At 41.6% G+C, this 23,623-nt stretch overlaps 1 pseudogene; it reads left to right on the top strand.

Annotated features, from left to right (window-relative positions):
* The first annotated feature begins 9,968 nt into the window (after positions 1-9,968).
* On the top strand, positions 9,969-21,919 carry LOC135697067 (uncharacterized; annotated as a pseudogene).
* Positions 21,920-23,623: the final 1,704 nt, after the last annotated feature.

The raw sequence follows: 23,623 nt of genomic DNA, 5'->3' as shown, positions 1-23,623 counted from the left end.
AAATCTAGGGCAATTCAGAATTCTAAAGTATTGCAGACTGCTAAGGTAACTCAATATTCACAGGTACTTTAAAACTGTGTTTGATAATCTACTTTATTATCCTCAAAAATATCACAAACATACTTCAAAGTCCTGGCGGTTGTCTAGATTCAAAAGCCTCGCTAATTTTCCAAAGCTCAATTTATTGTTTTCAAAAGTTCTCGATTTCTATAAATTCCAAAATCAGGAAAATTCCTCCATATTGAAATATTGATTTTTATAAAGCCAAGATTCCCAAAAAAATAATTAGAGTGAAAATCTAAGGAAAACCTCCAAATAGAAAAATCCTGGCTCGATATTTTTAAAAAATTGAAGATTTTTTACAGCCAATAATGTTTATAAAATGTCTCAATTTGCATGATTCTGCAACCCATTGCAAACATGTTGTAACAATTCCATGTATGATGTTGCAATAATGTCCATCATTGATGGCCTTTAGTAATTAAAGTAGTAAGTTTGGCTTTTTATTTTTTGATTTAAGGGTCCATTCATTGCAGTGATATTTATAAACCAACACATTTAAAAAATCTGGGAAAATCTGGAACATATTTAAAAAATCTGGAAATAAGTGTGATCTATCTGTGTATCTGGCGAGACGACTGAAAATCTGTAAAATCCAGATAAATCTGAAATACCAGCAACGCTGCCTCTGACGTTCCGGCAGTAGAATATTTAATTTTCTCCCCAGAACCTTTAACCTGGTTGGAGAAATATTATTTTTTCTCTCATAATGAATACCTCCATTCCACACTGAAACTTTTAATGATTGGTCTGATCCCTATCGGTCTGATTTAAATAAATAATTAAATAATTTGCAATCGCCACCCGGCTCATGTTGGGGAAGTGGAGCACCACCAAAATTACAGTCCTCTATAGAATTTATCTCCCACCGACTCTCCCCCCAACATGAGGCACTTGGTGACCTAGTAGCGATCGTTTTTACTTACTTACTACATGACCTTCAAGTGGGCTGGATCCTAGGAATTTTCTTATTCCAACAACATATTTTGGTGCAAGCAACCGAGGGAATTCGATGCTGATAGAACTCAGTCTGAACTTTCCTTATTAGAGTGGGTCAAGTTTGTGTGACGGATCACAACCCATAATAGGTTAAGGTATTGCCGAAGCCGACATTTTAAATTCTCCCGCAAATCTCGATTCTAACCAAATTCGATCAATTTTGCCACAGTTTTTGGAGGCCTCAATACAGATCGAAAGAGCAGTGGGAACCAGGGGTTTGTAAACTTGACTTTCCTTAGGGCTTATACTTGGCGTATGCCTGATCCGGGCTCAAAACCATAAATGAATCAACTTTTTTTTTTTTGTACAATCAGTATTGTTTTTTTGTAATTCAGAGAATCGTCTCTTTCTGGAAGATCTTGGCTGGAATGACTAGGCTAGGCTTTCCACCTTGTTTGATTTAGTAATATTTATCATTTACCCCTCTCCCCCCTTTGTAATTGTTCTCAAAGTTCTGTGCAAAGTTATCCTGAATCGGATACAGGAGAAGATCGACGTGACTCTCCGACGGCAGCAGGGAGGATTCCGTGCCGGAATATCTTGTGTGGACCATATTGTCACGCTCCGCATCAACCTGGAGCAGGTCAATGAATTCCAAGAGTCCCTTTATTTGGTATTCATTGACTACGAAAAAGCTTTCGACCGTCTCAATCACGAGAATCTGTGGGGCGCCCTGAGACGCAAGGGAGTCCCGGATAAAATCGTCAACCTCATCGAAGCGCAGTATGAGGCTTTCATGTGCAGAGTTCTGCATAACGGAGCCTTGTCCGACCCTATCCGGGTAGTCACTGGTGTGAGACAAGGATGTATACTATCACCGCTACTGTTTCTCATCGTGATCGACGAGATCATGGTAGGTGCAATTGACCGTGTACCGAACCGTGGGCTGCTTTGGCAGCCTATCACCATGGAGCATCTCAATGACTTCGATTTGGCTGATGATGTTGCTCTACTAGCACAACGGCGCTCTGATATGCAGAGTAAGCTCAATGACCTAGCCGAACGCTCCTTTGCAGCGGGTCTCACCATCAACGTCAACAAGACCAAATCGTTGGATATCAACACGGGCAACCCTTCCAACTTTACGGTAGTGGGGCAAGCACTGGAGAAGATCGAAATTTTCCAATATCTTGGTAGCCAAATAGCGTCGGACGGCGGGACCAAGAGCGACATAGGTGCACGAATCAAGAAGGCTAGGGCTGCCTTTGCGAGTTTACGAAACGTATGGAGATCCAACCAGATTAGTCAACGCACCAAAATCCGAATTTTCAACTCGAACGTGAAATCTGTGTTGTTATCAGAGGTTGAAACTGTTTTACGTTTTTTACGACACTCGCTTCGTTGTCATGCGCGACAGTCTGTTTTTATTCGTACTCTCATGCTGTACCGTCGTCTCTCTCACACAACACAACCGGTAGAATAACATTCGAGAAAAAATAAAATGATCAAATAACTATCATATGATATGAGTGATTTTGTTCTAATTCCTCAGTTTGGTGTAAATTAAACCATTTCTGATCAGAAATGTTATTCCTAGGACATCATTGCTTGATTTTTTCAGAATTCACAAAAGCACAACATCAGCAGCTCTCATAATGAGAGAAACTAAAATACATACATTCGTGACGGTCTTCGGCGACAGTGTCGTACGACAGAGCCTGTCAAATGACATTTGAGTTTGGTACTGTACTATGATAGCTTGTTTTGCAAGTGTCGGAGGCAAAGGCAGTCGATTATCACAGAAAATGTGTCGACTACCGTGGCCGCTTACAAGACTGGTTGTTATACGCCAGCGAGACGTGGTGTGTATCAGCGGAAAGCACTCAAAAGCTGCAGGTCTTCATCAACCGATTCCTGCGGTATATAATTCGTGCCTGGTGGCCTCACAACTGGATCTCGAATGCAGAGCTCCATCGTCGATGTCATCGGAAGCCGATAGCAACAGAAATTCGAGAGCGAAAGTGGAGGTGGGTCGGCCACACACTTCGACGGGGCGGAAACGAAATCTGCAAGCAAGTGCTGGATTGGAATCCGGCAGGACATCGCAGCAGAGGCAGACCCAGGGGCTCATGGCGGCGGAGCCTCAATAAGGAAATTAAGCAAGTCGATAGGAATCTGACCTGGGCCCAGGTCAAGGCAAAAGCGAGCAGCCGCCCAGGATGGAAGTCTTTCACGTTGGCACTTTGCACCGCTGGTGGTGCACAGGACCCTTAAGTAAGTAAGTAAGCTGTCATTTTTCACCAATGAGAGAGCAGCATATGTTTGAAACGATGGGTGATGATCCTCGCGAACTTCTTCGAACGAGATCGGTTATCCGAGAGATTATTCTGATCGTTGGCCCTTTATTCAAAGTCGGGTGTAGCCACACTCTCTCTTTCCCCAACTTTCCCGAAGGTTTCCCTGGACTCGGCTTTGGGAGAAACTATGCAAGGTCGAGTGGCGTTACTCGCGAGGCATTCCAATTTTGAAGTAAATCAGCCAGTGTCGTTTCGCTACTGGCATAGTTTTTGGCGCAATAATTAGATCTGTTTCATCCTAATTTATTTATGTATAATTAAATATTTACAACATTAACGTACACTTGGTGTACCTGCTACAAAGTCCAGACCAACAATTGAAATAGGCGGAACAACCAAAGATAATCAATGGCTTTAAACGCCAATTCCTCGAGAATCAAAGCTTATCCAAGTAATCTAACACCATCATCTAATAGAGCAAACTTCCTTTATCGAATGGCATTGTTTGTTTGCGTGGGAGTGTTTTGATTCTCTAGAATTTTTATTTAAAGCCATTGTTTACGTTTGGCTGAGCCGCCTATCCCAATTGTTGGTCTAGAAGTTTTGTTCTACCCCTTCCCCCCAAGTGCTTACGTAATTAATTGCCCCATAGCTGCGGCAACAAATTGATTAACATACGACACACGATCATCTTCATTGCAGACTTTAAATTGTAAGTTACAGGTGCGCCTGTCAGAAACAAGTGCTCTAAAGTAGAGACGCATCCTTTCCATCGCTACTCTCCTCATGGAAAAATAGCGTAAATGCGAGCAAAAAAAAACTCTACCCCGAGAAAATAACGTGATGACGATGATGATGGTCCATGAGTTAAAAAAAATAGAATGTGTGACGTCACACGCAGCGCGACCGGAGCAGTGCAAAATATCGTCCCTGGTCATCATCGGTGTCGTCGTCGTCGTCGTCCTCGTTGGGGAACTAGGATATAATCGCTCGGATGCTTTCGACGGCTGACGTTTTGTTGTTGTTGTTGTTGTGCAACTTGTTATTTTTTTTTGCTTTGCCCTCACATTTAGCTGGGGTAACGCACACTCGCACGGCCCGAGAGGCGGAGTTTCTGGTGTTCTTTTTGGTCTGTGTTAGTTGGGTTGGGGTGGTTTTTTTTGTCCTCTGCTTGGTACACTGTGCTTTGTCGGTTAGATTCTTCTTTTGGGTTGAAATTTTATTTTCACTTGGGATGGAGTTTTTTCTCTCTGCTGTGCGTGAATCTGTGGGTTCGGTGGGGTGGTTGGTATTTACCAGCACTTGTTCGTTTTTTTTTTTTATTTGCTGATGGTCGCAGTGAAGAAAAACCTGCCAAGGGATGGGATGCGAAAGCTAGGATGAAAGAAAAAAACGAAACACGCATGAATATCTGGATTGTGGGTGTCAGGAACGGTTGTGTGGGGTTGTGTGATGAGAGAAGGAAAAAAAATCTAGTTAAATACTTTGAAAGGGCATGTATTAGTGGTCTTACATCTAACAGCTTGCACAAAGAAAATAAGCTTTGGTTATCTCAAGCTGCGCGTTTTTGTTTTATGAAAATTGCAAGTAATTATGTGGCCTATTATCGTTTTTTTTTCAGAGATCATGTACACAATGCAGGTTTTATCCCTTTTGCTAATAACTAGAAACACATACACAATTATCAAATAATTAATTTCAATTCAGCTGCACGGCAAGGGATCGACTAAAATTATGCAAATGAGCTAGACCTCGATGGCCTTTTTATCCGTTTACGGGACCCTTGAAGCTTCGTAAGCAGGATTATTTGGAAGGTCTCGAGTCTCGGTTTTTTGACACCTCGTGCCGTTTAGGCCCCTCTTTCGGAACACGCTGAAGAGGGTCGTTGCTGTCCGTGCATTTAATTGTGTAATGATCGTATCGGTAATAGGTGTTATGATTTAATGCCTAGTTTTTTTTCCCGTTCCTGATCCGGCCGTTTGCTGGTTGCATAATTTGTTTACCGCTTGTTTGCGTGTGTCGTTATGGGGTTTGATAAATGTGTGTCAAAATATTATTGCCTGACGACGGGTGCTTTGATTGTGCGGTAGGGGTGACACCCTATGAATGGATGTACGGTTTTGTTTGCAGCAGGACAGCAGTGGTACTGAGTGGAACTCGGTGGGTCCTATAATTGAATAATTGAAACATTACATTTTTAATGCTTGTTGATATATTGGGATGTGAATGACGGTTTTTTTTTTTAAACTGGACTGCTTTGTTGATTATGCAAGATGTTATACATAAATTGGACTTAATGGATAATGGAGGAACTCTCCATTTCATCATGAAAAACGACAAATGTCATTGAGATGGTAGAAACTATAGCTTCCATTTCCTGGCGGCTTCCACCATCCTAAGAAATCATTTGTCGAGTATGTTTCATTTTTTCCACTGTTGATTTCCTACGAATTTCTGGGATGTTTTTATTTATCTCTTGTCGACATTTTAAAGCCAGTTTATGTTTTGTTTGAAGTTGCATTAAGACATGCTGAAGCTTCCGAATGATGTTTAGAATTTTAAGCAGGTATATGAAGATTCTGGATAAAGCAATGATGATTTTGGCTTCATACTTTAATTTACACACGATGAGGAAGAGAAAGATAGCTGATCGCTGCGTGCTGCTGTCTTCTCCCGTCATGTCTGCTGAGGAGTGCGCAGGGTTATATTCGTATTAGGTAGTGAGCGGCTGGCATCTTTATGCGAGAGGTATTCAATACCGCACATCCCCCTCCTCCATTAAAAAAACATCAATACTGTCAAAGACAACGTTAGTAGAATCTTGAAAAGAATGGCTTCTCGGAAAAACGAGGAAAGGAAAACGGTCTCTTTTTATTACCTTCATTCTTTCACTACATCATCATCATCATCATCGATCGCACACCGTTAGGTGATTAGTAATCCATCTGATCTCCTGCTTTCCCACATTCAGCGACCGGTTTCGCATTAAAAATCGCTGCCTAAGTAGCTCACTTAGTAGTACTTTATAATTTATAAGCAATATGTTTTAGCTGTAAATTTGTTTTTTTTGGTTTCTTCCTGGCGGCACTTTTTCTAATGTTTATTTATCTATATTTGACCAAATCAGTTTAATATCAACAAAATCTCCCCTCTAGGAGTAGCACGTACGTCGCAAGCCAGGTGTAACCATCGTCTTTTGCGGAGATAATTTCCAGTTTGAACAGTTTCATATCACGTTTTCTTCACATATTGGTAAGGTTTATGGCCGAGTTTATCACAACATACTTTACCGACTTGTCATTGCTATCCAGTTGACTGTTCTCCTCATCCTCGAGTATCTTTATCTCTACCAGTTTCTCCTTTCCCTTTTCAACTGCTTTATCCAATGCTCCAATGAGATCAAACATATCCACCTGGAGTGTCTTACTTAGGTCCAATGGTCTATCAGTTGAGTAAATGCAACGATCTTCAAGTGTACCTCAGATGTATCGCTCTGATGGATTTCTTTTTAATTAATGCACAAGGCATCATGCACAGCTCCTTAAGCGGAAGGTTCCACTTGTGGTTCCCGTTTTGCTAGATATATGGTCCACCCCCGATGCTGCCCGGGTGGCAATTCAACCACGAGATAGAAAGATATCGGAGTGGCTGCCCCACATTATCGGGACCGAGACTGACCATGATTGTCTTCCTTCACTGGTACGTTTGACATTCAGTTTATTTATTATTTTGCGTCCACCTTACGATACCTAAACCTCCTTGTCCACTCAACCCGTATTTTAAATTTGCTTCTGTACGTTTTTTTTAAGGGCTCAATTCATCCCACCTCGTCAGACATTCCACAGGGTTACTATTTCGCCAATGAATTTGACTGAACTTGATGTAAATAAGCTTCATCAAATTATACATTTTCCTGTTCAGCGATTCGTTCAGCTTTAGAAACGTGCCGTTTACCCATATTCTGAGTTTGTTCGAAATTAAATCATTACTCATAGCTGGGTATACTGTTTTAAGCGTGTAAGCAGAAAACATCTCCGGAGTGATTTGAGATTTGGGCGTAATTGCTTTTGTAAACAAACACACCAATTACTGATTTCTCTTGAATAAAAACTCATTCTCACAAACAAACTATACCAAATGAAAGAGGAATCATTCCTCTACCTCAAAATGTTATTACTTTTCGAGATTGAACTTTTATTCGTGAGACATCGGTGATTGACGTGTTTGCTTACAAATGCAATTACGCCCAAATCTCAAATCACTGCGGATCTGTAAAAAAATGATTGTATTTTTGTGGCACTTTTTGGCTCAGCTCTGGTACTATCCTTGGTCCCAAGCTAGTCGATGCACCCCTTGTAACATGGGAAAATCCACGAACCCCTCATTTTATCTGTCAAACTTTCATAGCGAATAAAAACAAACATAGTGTAGTACTAGATTTTCGACTACAATGGGGTACGTTAATCGATTTGCTTGGGACCAATAGACTAGTCAAGTAGTGAGCCAATTTAAAATCGTAAGTTTCCACCGGTTGGTAGTACTGCATCTCACAACTACATTGGAGCCTGGTCAAACAGTAACGTACATTAATGCCTGCAACCCTCCTTTGAGGATTTGCATCGCACATTTTTCTTTCGATTTCCATGCCTCTAACGCTTCGCTCCGTTTTTCTGCCAAATGCACCACAAACCACTGTTTGTGCAACGTCATCTACATGTATAACTACCCTACCCACTGTAGCTACTATACAAACGAATACAATTAAACAATATACAAATACAGTAGTTCGTATGCCATGCCGCCATGCCAGGACCTAGGCGGGAAATATGACAGGTTGGCAGGAACTCACGGTCTTCCAGTGTTAGTGAGTTCATTGCCGTTAATGTTCACGAAAAGTTCACTATTTTGCCATACAGAAATTCAAAACTAAAATATTTTTGGGCGAATTTGGACGGTTTTTGACCTGTTTCATAAGGCTGGAAGGTGTACGCTGGTCACAAATGCCGTGCCAAATTGATTTCGTACGCAATTAATCAACATTTGATGTGAATTTCGCTAATAAACACGAGGAGCATTTCTTATAGCAAAACTTGCCATAACATAATGGGCATAGTTCATTTTAGTAAACAAACTAACACTTCTTCCTACTGTGTCACCTATGTATTAGGCGCCTGGTGCCAGGACGGCCAAGCACATTGGTGTGATTTATTCCATTTATTCGTCTCCGTACTTATCCGTACCGCAACACAACGTAGGGATCCCACCCGTCCACGATCAACCACTTTCAAGTAATCTTTGGGCGGTCCAGATGCACCATTAACCATGTTCGATCGATTTTCCGGTGGCCTTCCAGACTAGTTTGTACTAGTCCCAGGAATTACCTGGCAGAATCGCCAATATGAAGTTCGGCCATTCACTGAGGAATCCGGTTGCAGGTTTTGCCAGCCACTTACCCAAGCATCAACACGCGATGACGGTTCGATTACGAAGAGGAAGAGAGTGCGCAGGGTTATGTTCGTAGTAAGTGAGCGGCTAGCATCTCTATGCGGGAGGTATTCAATACCGCACACCACACCTCTATTCATACCTCAATTAAATACACCTTTGGTTTTAAACACACATGTTTTAATTTGGCTTAATTAACATATTACGAAAAGTTAGATAAGAATGGTTACACGATTAAAATAAAGTTTTTTTTTTAATTATAAGCATTTATAATTACATGTCAACTTTTGCCATTTCTGGACATGATCCGAGTACTGCCGCAAAGCCTGCCTCCGAAGCATAGCCTGCTGAACTTGATAAAAACAATCTTTCTAATGGTCTACTGGATGTTGTAGTGGATGTATGTTGCCTGTTATCAAGTGTTAAGTCTGTGCTATTATTCAATATTTCTGATGTGAAGTAACCCGCGACTACCCTTAGCTACGTGACTGTTCTAATTTACCTAAATTTTTTAGACGTAATAAACCATCATTCAATTTTCAACCATCAAACCAGAAGCACTCGTTTTATTCTAACTCTGCTAAGGGTAGCTGGAAGAAAATTCAAGGAATTTAAGATGCCAGCGAGCGGCGCCGGTGTTGTAGTGGTAAGCGTGATTACCTCTCACCCAGCAGGCTTGGGTTCAATCCCAGTCGGCGCCGCCGGGATGTTCTGAGGTATAACATCTCTGATCACGCCTTCCTTCGGAAGGGAAGTAAAGCCGTTGGTCCCCGCTTCATGAGTTGATGGGTCGATAGGTAGGGTCCAGGTGTGGGAGCTGCCTCCCTGGCGTCGGTAGCATTGGTGCTCAGCACGGAAAACAAGATCGACGGAAAACAAAGCAAAGGAAAAAAAAATATGCCAGCTGATGTAGGCAGAAACGGAAGAGTTACGACGGGAGCCATTGTGATGCCAGCCATAGAGAAGTTGAAGGGGAGCGAAAACTATTCCACCTGGGCATTTGCGATGCGGATGATTGTGATCTGTGAAGGAAGTTGGAATGCCGTTGGGTTTGCTGAAGGTGTAGTTGTTGCAAATGATATCAAGATGCGAGCGTTAGCGACGATCTATCTCAGCCACAATTATAGTCTCATCCAAGATGCGGTGGATGCAGCAGAAGCTTGGAAAAAGCTAGTGACAGCGTTTCAAGATACCGGATTAACGTAAAAAATTGGATTGCTACGGAAGATGACCTCTATCCGTCTGATCAATAGTTCAAGTGGGGAGGAATACGTCAACGAGCTGATGAGTACTAGTCATAAACTAGCTTCGAATGGTGTCAAGGTTGATGATTCATGGTTGGTAGTGTTGCTGCTGATGGGGTTACCAGATCACTACGAGCCGATGATTATGGGGCTGGAGGCCACAGGAGCGATACTTATGTCGGATTTGGTGAAGGCAAAGATGCTGCAAGATGTGAAGCACGGAAAGGGACCTACAAGTCCCAATACAAGCAGTGACGACGGAGCATTATACACACAAGGTGCGAATTCAAACAAATTGTTGATTAATAAGAAGTCCACTTGTATGTATGTATGTGCTTTAATTGCCTTTTATTGCGACATACTGTTTCGAAAATGAAGTGGAACCAAGATATTCCATTGTTCGTCGTATTCGCGTTAAGAAATTGCAAGTTGCTGGATCTGATCCCAAGTAACAATTTAACAGCCTTTTGGCTTTCACTCTGATTTATTGTTGTTTTATAACGGTAATGAGCAATCTTTTTAGTTTAAATACAGCATTTAAAAGTGCAAAACGTTCTTGATTAGTAATTCAGCTTTATGCTGTTTTAAAAACCTTTCAAGGCCTGACCAAAAAATCAAAAAGTTTCTGGTTTTAAAAATGAATTTAATGCGGCATTCTATGCCTTTATAAAACTGTTCAGTAAATCAATAGGTATTTGTTTTATTGATGTCACGACATAATCCATAAAGGTGTTTTATCATTATAAAAGAAATTATGAAACCGTTCGGTTTCAAACGGGATCAAAAAGCATATATTGATGCGTTTTGGTGTCAATGAAGTGTGTCACAAAACCACCCACTGTTTACAAATAAAACTATAAAGATGGATCCGCCTAGAGACAGAGAAAAACATAATCGAGTGGGGCTTTCAAACGCAGAGTCACAAGGAAATGCCAAAGGATAATCGAATAATGATTCTAGCAATGCTGTCGATGGAAGAGAAAAGGAATCCAATTCCAGAACTTTCTGGGAGGGCAGCTCCGACAAAATTGGTCAACAAAAACAAAGCAGCCGACTGAGAGGAGCGAAGTGAATGCGGTTTTCGAAGCATTGATGGGAATACACAGCATATTGTCAATGGCAGTCTTCTTCAGAAATAACGTTGAGGTGTGATCCGAATAGCATCAGTGCCAAACTGGGACTGCGAAAAACTGCTTACAGGAAACTTCAGAAGCTGTCCGTCAGCTGGAAATCGGCTGCCTTCCGAGCCATAGCAACGATTTCATTCGGCGAAAGGGTTAACTGTTCCTGGAAACTTAATTGTTACCGAAAAGTTTTCCTTCTTCCGGATGATGCGATGAAGTTTATGTGCGCTTATCAAGGATGACACGCAACTTGTTGATCCAACGCTGGAGTAGAACATCGTTTCCCAGGCAACTTTGCCACCATTAATGCCGTCATAAAATTGAACGGAATAGGATCAAGCAAAATGGCTTCAGATAAAAACAATTCAGTCTGCAAATTGTTTTCATAAAAGCCGCATTAAAATGTTTTGCATTTGTTAGCGATTTCATCAAAGCAAAACAGCTTTTTCACAAATGGCTTATGGAAAATTAATGTTTATGCTATCGCCATATTGTTATTATTGCATTTGCTTTTTTACAATCTTCGTTTTTCAAGATGTTTTTCCTTTAAAATAATGTTATTCTCATCAATTAAATAATAGAGATTACGAAGATCATCAATTTGTTTCGGCTGGGAGCAATGATTAATATAACATATAACTATATTTTATTTCCTAAATTAAAAATAATTAGTCATATCATCGTTTTCCGAAGGCGGACTTATTTTTATCGATCTTCCGAAGCACATTTCACATTCGATTTAATCTGTCACCTAAAAATAGACTACAATATGAGTTTCGATAATTTTAGTAATTCTTTCACTTTAATGGTGAGGAAATTTATGAGGATTTTTGACAGATTCATTTTTGAACAATGAATTTGGCAAGATCGGACGATATTTATGTATCCCTTTTTATCTTGATTGATGCTTTATTTTTAGCGCGCTTAGCAAGCATCAAAGGCAAATGGAACAAGTTTTGATGCCAAATGGCTTTTATTGTACTTTTAATAAGGATTTCAAATGGCTCTCAATGCATTCGTCATATAACCTTTTTGCAGCAAGTCATTCTTGAAATGTCTCGATAATGCACTCTTTAGAACCTTCTTCAGGGTGGGCCAACTAGACAGATTCTAGTCTTAATAAGGTTTTGGTGGATGTAATATAGACAAAGCTATCTTGACCAGGGTTTTATGAATGTTGTTTTATAGAAGCCTTGTAGTACTTCATAAAACGTTAAATGTTACTTGGGATACTTGGCTACCTTCACTCGGATCCAGCAATCGACTACAGCCGATTATCTTTTATCCCAAGCCGGAGTTTTCTGCAAACCGGCCGAGGTCGAGTTTACCCGATTCGCCATTTGGCGGGGAAGTACTCTTTTATCCCTCTAAGTTTAATTCGACCATTTGCCCTTCGACCTTTTGTCTTTCGACCTTTTGTCCTTCGACCTTTTGTCCTTCCATCTTTTGTCATAGATTCATCTACATTTTTTTTATTAATTACTTTATTTGTACAGGCTCAATCGAATAAACTTTACAGAGCCGAGTTATCATTTTCGTTATACATTATTGATGTCTTATATTTAAAGTTAGAGGAGCTGGACCGGATTCTCGCGGTTGTCTCGAGGTTAGTGGATATTAACAATTTTTTTGAATGGAAAAAGGGAGAAGAAGGTTTGAAATGTGGTTTACGATACAAATGTTTAATTAATCCTAAAACATGAACTTATTTCTATTCATCTTGAAAACAAACATAAACCGGATAAAAATAACCATACAATTACAATAAAATACCAATAAAATACAATAGATTCTATTGTTGACAATTAATCTTATTTTAATTCTATTGTATTGGTCAGATAATTAGATAGTCACCACAATAGATTTACAACAAATTCTATGGAATCAAAATTTTGCACAATAAAAAAACAATAAAATTTATTGTAATAAGATCAAATTTGTTAGAGAAAAAAATGATTTTTTTATGGTTACGGTAACTTCTATTGTAAATGTCTCATAAACAAAAGATTTTATTGCACAGAACAATAAGTTCTATTGTATTTTTATTGTTTTTGACAATAACATTTATTGTTGCTACAATAGGTTTTATTGTATTGTAACAATAGGTTCTATTGTTTTTGTATGGTAAATTTTTATTCGGGAACCCACACGTACAAAATACAAACTAAACACAAGGTTAATCAAACTTACAAACTAAGGTTAATATTCTTAAAGTAAACATATATGAGCTTCATAAACTCCAGATCACGTCTATCCAAAATATCCCGAACTGGAACATTAGGTTGTCTACCTCGAGCCCGAAGGGAATCGTACAGTTCAGATCTGACTCCGCGATGCTCAGCACATGACCAAATAATGTGATCTGCGTCCTGGTAACCTTGTCCACATTAACAGAGATTGCTGTCCTCCAGCCCAACACGGAACAAGTGAGCGTTTAACGAATAGTGATTGGACATGAGGCGAGACATCATACGAATGAAGTCTCGACCCACATCCAACCCCTTGAACCAAGGACTCTTCGACACCTTAGGGATGATCGAATATAGCCATCGTCCCAAACTCCCTTCACTCCACTTATTCTGCCAGCTGACGAGTGCCTGTTGACGATAAATGAAGAAAAATTCATCGTAGGCGATTTGTCGATCGTAAATATCGCCTCCCATAGCGCCCACCTTAGCAAGTGAGTCAGCCATGTCATTGCCCGGAATCGAGCAATGAGATGGGACCCATGCAAAGGTGATGACAAAAGATCTTAAAGATAAAGCACTTAAAAGCTCTCGTATTTTCATGAGAAAATACGAGGAGTGCTTTACCGGCCTCATGGAGCGAATAGCCTCGACAGAACTGAGACTATCCGTAAAAATAAAATAGTGATCTGGTGGAATTGAGGCGATCGTTTCTAGCGTATAATATATTGCCGCCAGCTCAGCAACATATACGGAAGAAGGAGCTTGAAGCATTCGAGAGGCGCTATGAAATTCGTTATAAATACCAAAACCAGCGGACGCCTCTATTAGTGATCCATCTGTGAAGAACGATCTTGCGGAATCAACTTGGCCAAACTTTGCAGCGAAAATTGACGGAGCAATCATGGAACGATGATGCTCTGGGATTCCGCGAATCTCTTGCGTCATAGATAAATCAAAACTGACTGAATTGCCGAAGTCGGAGAAGCATACACGATGAGGATTATGCTGTGAAGGGCTGACATCCTGTGTTATGTACACGTAGTACAATGTCATAAAACGAGTTTGAGGGTTGAGCTCAAGAAGCTTCTCAAAGTTTTCGATTACCAGTGGGTTCATAACTTCACAACGGGTGAGGATCCTGAGGGATAATTCCGAAAACCGATCAGAGAGTGGCAACATGCCCGCCAACACTTCGAGACTCATCGTATGAGTCGAGTGCATGCATCCTAACGCGATACGAAGACAACGATACTGGATACGTTCCAGTTTGATGATGTGAGTTTTAGCCGCCGACTGGAAGCAAAAACTACCGTACTCTAAAACCGATAAAATCGTTGTCCGGTACAACGTTAGAAGATCTTGCGGATGGGCTCCCCACCACGTTCCGGTAATTGTTCGGAGAAAATTGATCCTTAGTTGGCATTTTCGTCTCAGATACTCAATGTGGGATCTCCAGGTGCATTTGGAATCGAACCAGACCCCAAGATATTTGAAAGACATGGAATGAGTGATCGGCTTACCCAAAAGTTTAAGCTTCGGTTGTGCTGGGATATGCTTCCTAGAAAAAACGACCAACTCAGTTTTCTCCGTGGAGAATTCGATACCTAGCTGAATAGCCCAAGTAGACAAATTGTCTAAGGTATCCTGTAAGGGTCCTAGCAGGTCGGCCTCTCTGGGCCCTGTCATAGACACTACTCCGTCATCTGCAAGTTGTCTCAGCGTGCAGTTGTCACTTAGACAATTGTCAATTTCTCTGACGTAGAAATTATACAAAAAGGGGCTTATACATGAGCCCTGGGGGAGACCCATGTAACTAAATCGAGAAGCTGTAGAGTTTCGATGAGAAAAGCTCATATGTTTCTCTGACAGCAAATTGTACACAAAGTTATTTATTAATGGAGAAAGGCCACAAGCGTGGAGTTTGTCTGAAAGGACTTCAATCGATACTGAATCAAAAGCCCCCTTGATATCCAAGAATACAGAAGCCATTTGCTCTTTTTTAGCAAAAGCCAACTGAATTTCTGTGGAAAGCAACGCGAGACAGTCGTTCGTTCCCTTGTCCCTACGGAAACCAAATTGAGTATCTGAGAGTAGGTTGTTTGTCTCAACCCATTTGTCCAAGCGAAAAAGGATCATTTTCTCCAAACATTTTCGAATTCGCGATGGGACGATACGAGTTGTGATCTGACGTGGGTTTTCCAGGCTTTTTAATGGCTATTACTCTCACGCGCCTCAAATCATCCGGAACAATATTAAGCTCCAGGAACTGACCAAACAAGTTCAACATGCGCCTTTTAGCGACGTCTGAGAGGTTCTTCAACAAGTTGAACTTGATTCTATCAGCCCCCGGAGCCGAATTGCCCCACGAAAGGAGTGCGAGTGAGAGCTCCAGCATTGAAAAAGGCTGACTGATCTCGTCTACCGAATTCGTCGTTTCGCGAGGAATCATCTGTGCCGGCACGGAATCAGGACATACTTTTCGCGCGAACTTGAGAATCCAACGATCTGAGTACTCCTCGCTCTCGTTGTTCGAAGACCGGTTACGCATCCTTCGCGCCGCGTTCCAAAGCGTATTCATCGACGTTTCGCGCGATAACCCGTCCACGAATTGCCGCTAGTATCCGCGTTTCTTGGCTTTGATGAGGCTTTTGAGTTCGCGTTCAAGAGCCAAGTACGCTTCGAAATGCACGGGTGTTCCACGTTTCCGGAAAAAGCTTAAACGCGTCGGACTTTTTACGATAAACCTCAGTGCATTGGTGGTCCCACCAAGGGGAAGGAGGTTTCTTTCGGAAAGACGTTCCAGGAACCGGCCGAGTTTGAGCTCGAAGTGCGCTGTCCAAGATCAGATTGGAGAGGAAGTTATGTTCCTCCAACGGTGGAAGCACTTCTACCGACGACACGGCTTCCTCAATCGCGGTCTTGAACGTTGTCCAATCGATATTACGGGTGAGGTCGTACGCAACGTTAACGGATTCCGACGGATTAAACCCACTGGCAAGCGAAATTTTGATCGGCAAGTGATCACTCGTGGGGATCTTAGATCACATTCCACGTGCAATCCAACGATAATGAGTTAGAGCAAAGTGTGAGGTCTAATTTACTTCCATTTGAGGATGGACCAGCCAAACGTGTTACTTCTCCATTGTTAAGAATTGTCATATTAAAGCTGTCGCAGATGTAGAACGGTTGTCATCATACAGTTCCCCCCAGCCTGTACCGTGGGAATTAAAATCTCCCATAATCAACCGTGGAGCAGGAAGTACCGAACATATATCTGAAAGTTGTTTTCGATCAACAACGGCTCTAGGAGGAATATAAACAGAAGCAATACAAAGGCTCGTGCCATTAAAAATAGCTTGACATGCGACAACTTCAATACCTGGAAATTGTGGAAGATTTACTCTATAGAAGGAATGGCACTTTTTGATCCCCAAAAGTACCCCTCCTCCACGCGAATCCTCACGATCCAGTCGAATAATGTTAAAATCATGAAAAGGAAGATCTTTATCTGAAGAGAGCCAAGTTTCACAAAGAGCAAATGCATCACAATCATTATTGTGAACTAAAAACTTAAAAGAGTCTAATTTTGGAATAAGGCTTCGGCAATTCCACTGTAGAACAGTGATCAAATCCCAGACCTCGTTTGGAAAATTATCCATCGAAGGAAATGATTGCAGCAAGGAGGGGCCACTTCAATGTCAATTGCTGCAAGAGGGTCTTCACAGTAGGAAGCATTGCCAGAACAATGCTTTTCAGAGGATCAGAAATATCGAGGTACTTGAGGATAACGTCCACAATGTCATCAAATGAGAACAACCCAGATGAAGAAGGGGCTTCTGTTCTTAAAAATGGAGCATCAGGGGTTTTGGATGTCCCCGGGAGTGATGGAAAATCCTGGGTATAGTCAGTTCTTCGGAAACCGGGAGGAGTTGAAACTTCCTTTTTTCCACCACTCCTTGATTTGTGCAAGCTGGTTTGAGGTTCCTGATCAGTAACTATCCGTGAACGGATGCGTCTTCGTTTCCGTGAAGAAGCTTCCGGAAAACTGAAAGGAATTCCTTCCTCAGCCAAGTCAGAGTCAGACACGTCATATGACAAAAGAGCGAAGCGATTTGCGTCGTTGGTCGATGGCTTGGCTGTCTTAAGCATTTCTGCAAAAGACCGCCTGGAACGTTCCTTAAGAGAGCGTTCTAGTTTCTCCCCGCGTTGTTTGTACACCGGGCACGACGAGAGACCATGAGGCGGAGATCCTTTGCAGTACACGCATTTTAGTACAGTAGCTGCACAAGCGCCATCCTCATGCTTCTCCCCGCATTTGGAACAGCGTGCCTTGCTGCCACAGTGGGAGGCCGTATGTCCCAACTGCTTACAGTTTTGGCAGTTCATGACCCGGGGAACGAACAAATGCACAGGTAGTCGAAGTTTTCCCAGCTCGATGTAGTGAGGAAGGGCTGAACTAGAAAAGGTTACACGAAACGAGTCTGTGAGGGTAAAACTCTTTTTACCCTCGCTGACAGATACTGAGCCCAGTTTTTGGACATCCAGTATCTTCACCGGGGGAAGCAAGGGGTTCTTGAAACGGCCAACCGCCTGCTTCTCCAAGATCTCGGGGGTCAGACTCGCTTCGGTAACCACACCTTCAATCTCCACATCATGAGCTGGGATGTAAACTCTATACTCGAGAGTAAAGAGCTGGGAGACAGCAATCTCATTAGCTTGCTTAAGGTTAGAGACGGAAACCCTAAGTTTGTTGTGCCTAACCTACGTGATTTCGGTCACGGCCGGGAATCACTTCGTCAAATCATTTGAAATTTGTACCACATTCAAAGGTTTGTTTTTGGGCTGAAAGTAGACAACCCATGGACCAGTCGAGTTATTTGGATAGGCCCGTGATCGGAAGCTTTTCTCAGCCTGCCTATTAACAGACTGAGATGACGAACCAGGGATCACATCATCATTTTGTTTAGATGATTGGTCATCTATGTCGTCTTCCGACAAAACTTCCATTTTGTCGTACTAGTGGGAGCGCAAAACGCTCTACCACTGAAACTCGTACAGACACAATACACAGAACACACTACTAATGGGGGCTGGAGCTGAGAGCTTGAAGTAGTAAACAAACAATCTCAAAAGTCATAACTGCAGGGTTGCCAAACTCATGGTATACTGAGACTGACATCTTTATTGCGCCACTTTGGCTCGTTCAGCACAACGCATGGCACACCTTTTGGCGCAGATGAAGTACTGGGCACAGATTGAGATGCGCAGAGTTGAATTCCGCTTGGCTGTACTATTAAAAGCTGTATTTAAACTAAAAAAATGCTTATTGTCGTTATAAAACCACAATAAATCAATGTGAAAGCCAAAAGGCTGCATAATTGTTTCTTGGGCAGCTAATTTGCCGAAGGAAACAATCGTAGGTAAATGATCTCAAGTAAGAGTTCAATGTTTTTTTTTTTTTATATTTTCGCAACACTGGTAAACCCTTCATAAATCAGAATGTTATATGGAATGCTAATCAAGCAATATACCAATTCAAAGTTATATTTTCGAAAACCAAAAATCAAAATGTTGAAAGTCTACCCATTCCCATACCAACAATTATGATGTCATTGCTAAAACTGACATCCAGCCGGTCCGTGTAAAAACACGACCGCAAGCAAACCACTAAACATGCCAATTGTCGCGCCGTCAGAGGAACGCTTTGAAACCTGCACAACACGCAATTTGCCGTGTCTGAAATTTCGAGCGAAAAAAGCTAGTCTGACACATCTGAATAATCGCTCGTAGGAACTAGCTTTAGCGTCAAGCGGCTGCATTGCCGACGACGAAGGAAATATCAAACTGTCACAATGATTGACTTAAATTAAAATTAAATAAAAGAATGATGTATGCAACTTCCACCGCTCCACCGGGGAAAGCGAAATGGGAAAGTGAGATGGAAAAGAATGAGAGAAATGCTTTACCATTTTCCGGCGTCACAGGCTCAACCTACCTCCCCGCAGACCCAAAGTGGAATTATACTTTCCATTCGGAGGCAACAACAACAAAATCACGTACAAAACGCAATTTTGCTCCTTCATGTGTGTGCATTTCGGTGCACCACTCACTGCGTTCTTGGCACAAGAAAAAGAAATTCCGGAACTTGATTTGCGTTGGTCCCTGGGTTGGCTGTCGGTGCGAGGGTACTCGGGGGGCAGGAAATAATAAATGACGAAGAAAACGGAAAATATGAGCAATTTTCCTTCATCTCCCGAGAAGAGGACGGACACACGCCCAGATGTGGGGAGCAATTTTTCTCGTCTCCTGATGGGGGGCGCTGGAACGTACCATTGTTTACCGGGACGATGTCTTTTTGATTTATACCGGGTCTGAAAAGCAAGAAATATTGTGACATGAAAGCATTTCCCATCCCCATTAGCATGCCTGGCTTGGAGCGAGGCCATTTCCATATGAAAGGCTCCCAGCCAGACAGCAGCGATGCGAGAAGGGTAATTTTTCTTTGCTTTGTACAGATCGTGTGCCTTGTGCAAATTTTTCTATTATTATTATGGACATTCTGGCGTCATTTCTTTCATACTTTGCTTTTGTTTTTGCTGATGCTTTGCGAATGCTTTCAGACTGTCCGAAGCAAAAATAAGCAAGACGAATTGCATTCCTTTGTTCAGCGGGTTGGAAGAGACAATCTGAACGGACGATATGTGGTGCTGGCTGTATGAATAATTTTGGATTTTTCAGATGAATCTTGGATGTGGAAAAAATGTCCATCACTCAAATGTCTATTTACCGTCGTGGCGGGCTTCTTCGGACTGGAGGGGATATTTTGGACACTTTAAAAATTGTTGATCTCCAACTGGTTTCTGGGATTGTAGCTTATTCAAACGTAAAACATCAAGAAAGATACAACGAAAGAAAAGTAAGAGAAAACAGAGACGTGAATATAATTGATGAAGAGAATCGAAAAGTTCATAAAGCAAAATTAAAAAGAATAAGACAAATGAACTACTAGCACCATGCATTCATGAAAATATGTATGTTAGATGCATATTTTTTGGAAATTTATCAAAATTCTACATGTAGCTAGTAAATGCCTGTTTCTGATTATTGGATTCTAAAATATTTCGTATATATATGCTTTTAGGTAACGATGAAGTCATAGATACTATTTGTGGCACTCGTCACTCCATGTTTCGCTTCTGGACTAGACGTCTATAACAAGACCATCAAACACCTGGTACACATCTCGAAGTCACGGATCTGAATGGTAATCCAGGTATCGTAGCTCTTAAGATTGGCAAAACTTTCATAAAATTAGGGTATGATTGGCTCGTTCATACGTTTAGACTAGATACGTTTCAAGAGAATTTAACACAATATAACATAATGATTAGTCAATTAAATTCAAATACAAATAAAATAGAATTTAAAGATATTAAAAAAAAATAAAATTCACTCAAACAAGTCAAGCATTTTAAAAACTCAACCCTTGAAAAAAACAAAAGAGCTGTCAACATTCTACGCAATATAGTATAATCAAAAGATTAGTTATTTACATCATTTAAATGCGCAACTTATTATTATCAACTACGAACAAATTAAAATCAATAATCAATTTCAAGCTAGAATTAACAATTTTCCAACAATTATTTATAACGAAAAAGAAGAAAAAGGCAAGCTTACAAGTCAGATTAGTCTTTAGAAATTTTAAACTATCCTGGGAACAGTTACAACATTTCCTGAGGATTGTCTTGAACATGGACGTGATTCAACGACATTTGGATGATATCTTGGATTCAATCGTCATGGCTAAGCTAGGCGGCGTTGAATAAAAAAACATTCACCACACAACATAACTTGATTTCATAATCGAGAAGTTAGAAAATGCAGGAATTTCTACAAACAACGATGTACAGGTCTATGAATTTCTGGAATCAGCGGCGGTTCTTCCATTGTATTCCATTTTCACCCATGCAGTGTTAGGGGCGAATGCAACATTTGTCATGAATGATACATGCGTTAGCATCGAACGAAATATCATATGCAATTTACAAATAATGAAAAATGTGTATGATCATAAATGCATACACAAATTACTAAGAGGAAATCCAAGTAACTGTCCTTTTAAGAAATACAATAGACATCGAGAAATTCAGACTATTGGAAATGGAAAAGTACTCATTCGCAACGCACTTAGAGCTATGCAATTAAATAATAGTTGTGGTTACGGTCCAAAGAACATTACCGGATCATTCCTTATCACATTTAGAAACCGTTCCATTGAAATAGAAAATGAGACATTCGAAAACACCCAATTTGACGTTTTGGAAATGTTACAACTACAATCAACGTTAATCAAGAAATCGAAGACAATATTAACAGAAACACAATCTTTGCAAGAATTACATATCAAGAATAGAAAACGTATCGACGAATCAGAAACAATAAATTACCATGTTTCGTATGGAGGAATTTTCATAATAAACATATTCCGGATAACATCTGCTTACCTGTTCAGAGAAATAAGGACGATTTGGCCAAAAAATATAGTCAAACCAAGTAAATTGTCAAACAACAGCATCGAGTTGAACGTTAATAGGGAGAAGTTATGTACGAGATCCTAAACCATGAAGTATTCCCACGCATAGAACATTTGTCAAGCGAATCTGACTAGCTCATCGATTCTTCCTCATAGTTCTCATCAGCGGCAAACGAAATTGCAGCGACGATCGTAACACGGCATCTGGAACGTGACGATGAGACCGAACACATTGCGGCGCTAACGACGGTTTTCAGATGACTTCAGCAATCTAGATTAGGAAGCTAGGTTTCGAGACGTCCTTAGATAGGAGCTTTAGTTAGTTAGTTAGTTAGTGAGTCTCGAAAATAATGTTGTAAAAGTAAGTTTAAGTGAAAGTAGTGAATAAACAAATAGTGCTAAGTGCAATTGGAAAACCCTTTTTTTTTATAAATACTCGGATTACATCCGCTAAAAAATGGGCTACAAAATGCTGAGTTGAAAACCTGGAAGGAGCGGAATACCTAGCCCTGGTCCCCGAGTCATATGATAACAAAAGACTACCAGCTGAAACATGGACACAGTTGGGTGGCGTAGCCTGGGCAATGTTGCCAGTCCGGCAATAGCAAAGTTAAGAGGTGCGACGCGAACACTGGCGCGGTAACCATAGTACGGTGATAGAGAAAATGCCTCATCAAACCCGAGCGTCTGTTCACCATGGAGGTGCGGCTCAAAACGGCATCTGTTCTCCATGTTAGCAGCGGCTGATCACCGTCCTAGTGCCAGCATGGGACTCTAAACAGAGCTGTACACGATGGTCCCCCGGCGAGACAGGGGGTTGGGACAGGCCCAACAAGCCACCCGGAAAAAAAAACATAAAGTTGCAAATACGGAAGACAGAAATACGGATCGGAACCATCGGCACAGACCTATGCGAGGAAATGAGTACTACAATTGGAAACTCGGAACATGGAACTGCAAATCACTCGGCTTCCCGGGCTGCGATAGGTTAATCTATGACGAACTTTAACCACGCAACTTCCAAGTCGTAGCACTGCAGGAACTTTTCTGGACGGGACAAAAGGTATGGAAAAGCGGACATCGAGTGGCTACTTTCTACCAGAGCTGTGGCACCACCAACGAGCTGGGAACCGGCTTTGTAGTGCTGGGTAAGATGCGCCAACGCGTGATTGGTTGGCAGCCGATCAACGCGAGGATGTGCAAGTTGAGGATTAAGGGCCGTTTCTTCAACTACAGCATCATCAACGTGTACTACCCACACGAAGGGAGACCCGACGACGAGAAAGAAGCGTTCTATGCGCAGCTGGAGCAGGTGTACGACGGCTGTTCGCAACGGGTCGTCAAAATCGTCATCGGCGACATGAACGCTCAGGTAGGACGGGAGGCAATGTATAGACCGGCAATCGGGCCAAACATGCCGTATCGAACGACAACGGCCAACGATGCGTGAACTTTGCAGCCTCTCGGGGTATGATAGTTCGAAGTACCTTTTTCCCCCGCAACGATATCCACAAAGCCACCTGACCAACACACAGAAAACCAAATCGATCACGTTCTAATCGACGGGAAATTCATCTCCGACATTATCAACGTCCGCACGTACTGCAGTGCGAACATAGATTCGGACCACTACCTAGTTGCAGTATGCATGCGCTAAAACTCTCGACGGTGCATAACACCCGTCGAAGTCGAACACCGCGAACCAACATTGAGTAACTACGGGACGCCGGAATTGCCCAGGACTACGCGCAACAGCTGGAAGTTGCACTACCCACGGAAGAGCAGCTTG

The sequence above is a fragment of the Ochlerotatus camptorhynchus genome, unplaced genomic scaffold (genome assembly GCF_037179485.1).
Source record: "Ochlerotatus camptorhynchus isolate MF236.1 unplaced genomic scaffold, CSIRO-AGI_Acam_v1.1 ptg000066l, whole genome shotgun sequence".
In the NCBI taxonomy this organism is placed as follows: Eukaryota; Metazoa; Arthropoda; class Insecta; order Diptera; family Culicidae; genus Ochlerotatus; species Ochlerotatus camptorhynchus.
Note: the sequence above shows the minus strand (reverse complement) of the source record. Positions and strands in the feature narration are given on the sequence as shown.